Below are 4,028 nucleotides of genomic sequence, written 5' to 3'. Positions count from 1 at the left end.
GGAATTGTAAAGTTAAAATAGCCTTTTTTTTTTTTTATAAACTACAGCACTAGATTTAAAGAAGGTCCTTGAGTTAAAATAGTGCTATTTTGTTTTGTATGTGTGTGTGTGTCTATATGTGTTTCTGTTTGGAGCTCAAATTTTAATTTGAGACGAGTAAACTATAAAACATAAATAATGTATGGTCAAAAATAAAGATGTCCTTGAGAGAAAATAAATGGACCAGAAAAGTGAGAAAAGGGGTGAATATATTGTTCGAATTCAAAATAGGATGGTCAGAAGAAGCCTCAGTAAGAAGGAAGTAGGTGAAAAAGTCTTAAAGGACAAATGAATAAGCCGTAAGTGCATCTGGGAGATTCAAATGGAGGAAACAGGCAGTACAAAAGTTGTTACTCTGAAAAGAAGGTCTGGTGTGTCTGGGAACATCAGTGAAGCAACTAAGGCTGGGGCGGGTGGGTGGCTTGTGGTGAGAGTAGAGGTGGGACAGATGAGGAAGCAGGTTGAGTCAAGATGGCACCAAGATTTTAGTGCAAGGAGCTGGAAGGATGAAGATGCCATCAGCTGTACTAGAGAAGATCGAGATTGGAGCAGGTTCTGTGAATGAATAGCAGGAGTTCAGTTTGGACATGTTGTGTTTGACTAGATTGCTGAGCATCTAAGTAGAGATATCTAAGCTGTCAAGTGTGAATTTGGATAAGAAATTTAGAACTCTTAAGGAGAGGTTAAGATGAAACATATATGTTCAGGTTGTCTTCCACGGGACTAGATGGAGGTGGTGGTTGTTATGTGCTGTTGAGTTGCTTGTGACTCATAGCGACCCTATGTGCAAAGCCCTAAACCCTGCTCTATCCTGTGTCAACCTCACTGTCTCTGACACACCTACTCCCATTACCCCAGTCACTGAATCAATCTATCTCATCGAGGGTCTTCCTCTCCTGCGCCGTGTCTCCACTCTCCCAAACATGATCTCCTTTTCTAAGGACTGGTCCCTCCTTGAAACATGTCCAAAGTATGTCAGATGAAGCTTCAGAATCCTTGACTCCAAGGAGCAGCCCGGCTTCACCCTCTCCAGGATGAACCTGTTGGATCTCCTAGCAGCCCATGGTATATTCAACACTCTTCTCCAGCACCACAGCTCAAAGGCATCAATTCTCCTTCTATCCTCCCTAGTCACTGTCCAGCTCTCTGATGCATAGCGAGTGATTGCAAATACCATGGCCCAGATCAGGTGCACCTTAGTCTCCAGTCTGATGTCATTGCTCCTTAGTACTCTGGAGAGGTCCCTCACAGCCGTCTTTCCCAGAGCAATCTGTCTCTTGATTTCCTGGCTGCTGTTACCAAGAGTGTTGTTTGTGGAACCAAGCAAACTAAAACTGTTAACTATCTCAGTCTCTTCACCATCCATACTGATGCTGCCAATCGGTGAGAATCTTTGTTTTCTTGATGTTGAGCTTCAACCCATATTGAAGGCTGCAGTAGCAGGAAGATATGCATAGGTAGATGTCCCATGTACTAATTTCATCTGCAAACTTTATGAACTTTGTGTCCTTATGCATGTTCCTTAATCTAAGCCTCATTTCCTCATCTGTAAAATAAGCATATCTCTGTCACCACATAGATTAAATGAGATAGTGCATATTTGCTGCAAAGCTTTGATCTGACTTCCTTTTGTTTCCATAGTGACTCAACATAGAGAAATTGCATCACAAAGCCAAGGAGGGGAGGGGATGAAACAAAATAGTGCACTGTTGTATCAGCCCGTGAATTGTTTCCTTTGACTGTCATTTCTTATGGGTTTTTTTTCCAGTTTTTAAACCTCTCTCAGTTCAGAAAATACTTTTATCATAAATCCAACTTGTCAGATTTAAGTGGAATCTTTGCCTAATAAAGTAAAAATTAAAATGTGAAAAAAGGTGTTTAGTCCTTACTTGGATATCACAACAGAATATGTAGGAATCAAAATCGACAATCAGAAATGGGGTGTGCTATCTGGTTGCAAAGAATACCTGTGTTTGTTAGAATGTAACATGATCAAATGATTATAAGTATGGTGCTAATACAAAGATGGCATCCTTTGGAAAGTAGGGTCTAAATGAGTCTAATACACTTGGATGGAGCCATAAAGAAGCCAGGTGGATATTTTGACTCGTCTGCAGATGCATCTTTGAAATTGAACCACGTTTCATATTTCTTTTAAATAAACTCTTATATCAAGGAATATCAATATCTTTTAATTATAAATTTAAGATTATATTAGAAAACACAAATTGGTCATCTTGTGTTTTGGTCACAAGTACTCTCTTTGAATGACTCTGCAAAATTACTCGTTGGGTTTATATATCCTTTATGAGTTCAAGAGAGTTTGTGGTAATAGATGGCAAATAAAAAGAAACTTTCAAATGTTATTTTTCAAATGATCTTTTCCAATTTTAAGATTATGTAATTAGACAATAATTTAAATTTTACTAATTAAAATAACTAAGAATAGTTCTTAATATGACACATCAATTCCCTAGATCTATTTACATTAGAAGAGTTTTCTTAGTTTGCTTAATTATCTGAATCATAAAAGCATTTCTAATTTCATGGAAAAAAGTCACATCCTTTATAAAATTAGTATTTAATATTTTCTTTTCATTATGTAGACGTAAATATTATATGAGCAAATATACATCAAATACTAATGTTAATTCCTTTGGATTTCTTCGTTTTATATCATTCGCTTGGCAGAAATTTAATGACTTGTATCAGATTACTTGTAAATAGTGACTTGGAATTTCAAACATCAGATGTTTTTGTCTCTTTTATAAAATGTCATAGGAATGGTTCTGACATGCTTAAATGACATATTAGATGCCATAATGCAAAATACGAATGATGTTGTTGTGTACTGGAGAGTCAGAACTGACCCAGAGTTGACCCTCGGACGCGTTTTCAGAGGCAGTTAATCACTTGGGACTCTTCCCGCCTTCTCCCTCATTATTTTGCAGATGAAATCTTCCTTATAATACTTTTTGACTTTTATTATCTTTCTTAATTTAAAAAAATCCACATTTCCTTTATTATGATTAGGATTTGAGCAAATAGTTGAAGCTTAAAATCTTTTCATCTTGAGAATATTACTTTTATCCTTAATTTTCTATTCTTTTTTCATTCGGTGGCCTTCTCTTGCTCTAATTCTATATGTGTGCTTCTGCAAGTTTTATCTTAAATAAAATTTTCCTCTTAAATAAAAAAAGGATCTTTAATATTCTGTTATTCATGTACTTAGTAAATTTAAATAAGAAGCATGCAGGTTTATTCTTCACATAGTATACTTCGTTTATCACATTTTGTAGGATTTTCCTTTGTTGTTTTTAAGCGGTATTCTCCCATGCAATGTGCAGCCTCTTAAAATCTGCTAAGTGGTTGGTTCTGATTTGACAGCATATACAATTGCAGCAACAACAATGACAGAAACAATGTACATTTCATGTACAAATCTGTACATTTATTTGATTATTCCTTTAGGATAAGTTGTTCATGGGGAACTTGAAGATATGCATATTTTGAATTCTTTCATATGTATTCCTGTGGTGCCCTTCCCAAAGATGACAATCTGTATAATCTTTCTACTAGTGGTTTGGTGTGAACTCCTTAGTGCAGGACTTTGCAGTTTAAAATGTATCTGTATTTGTACATCCAATAAGTGGAATCTGCTCTCTTGTAGCCTTAATTGGAAAATGTTTAATTACTCATGGTGTAAAATGCTTTAAAATTTTGTTTAATTGCCAATTGAATGTCATCTTTTCTGTTTATCTAATTTTTCTAATCTTTTATCTGTTCATTCTCCTTATTTAAGGAAAATGTAGGTCTCTCTCTTAATTCACCTTATCTAATTTAAGGGATATTTGTCCAGTAAGGAAATGGCAAAAAATAAGGCTCCAGGAATAGATGGTATACCAATTGACATATTTCAGTTAACAGATGCTGCCATGGACGTGCTCACCAAGTTGTGCCGAGAAATCTGGAGAACAACCACTTGGCCA

Source organism: Elephantulus edwardii, unplaced genomic scaffold (genome assembly GCF_000299155.1).
Source record: "Elephantulus edwardii isolate Elephantulus edwardi_28Jun2011 unplaced genomic scaffold, EleEdw1.0 scaffold00088, whole genome shotgun sequence".
Lineage (NCBI taxonomy): Eukaryota > Metazoa > Chordata > Mammalia > Macroscelidea > Macroscelididae > Elephantulus > Elephantulus edwardii.
The sequence above is the reverse complement of the archived record's forward strand: the minus strand, read 5'-3'. Positions refer to the sequence as shown.